Here is a 521-nt window from a genome sequence, read left to right on the forward strand (position 1 = left end):
AAAAAATAATGTTCTTTCTTTATTACACTAGCATTATATATAGATTCTATATATACAAATAAATATAATATAACAACATAAGCTTGCTTTCTCTGATTCATATGAAAACTTTTTAAGTTATCAACCAAAGCAAATTAGTTAAATCAATCAAATTGTTAGAATACAGCAAATTAATATATAATTTTATTTTAAATTAAATTATTTAAAAAGTGTATTTTCATTAAAAAAAATAATAATAAATAAGTAAAACTGATTTGATGGTAATTTTTATGACATATATATATCAATTCTGTGAAAGAAATAGAAGCTTAATATGAAAAAAAATCTTAAATACAAAAAACTCTAAAAATTAACAAAAAAAAACTTAATAAAAATTAAACTATGATATCACTTGAAAGCTTCTTAGACAATATTAATAAAATATTTAAGCGATAATTAGACAAATTTGATTTTTTTTTGCCAGCCAAAAGTTTATTATTAATTAGCATCAATTATTTCAAGATGTTTAAGAAATGATGAAC

This window comes from Brassica oleracea, chromosome C6 (assembly GCF_000695525.1).
Source record: "Brassica oleracea var. oleracea cultivar TO1000 chromosome C6, BOL, whole genome shotgun sequence".
NCBI classification, from domain to species: Eukaryota; Viridiplantae; Streptophyta; class Magnoliopsida; order Brassicales; family Brassicaceae; genus Brassica; species Brassica oleracea.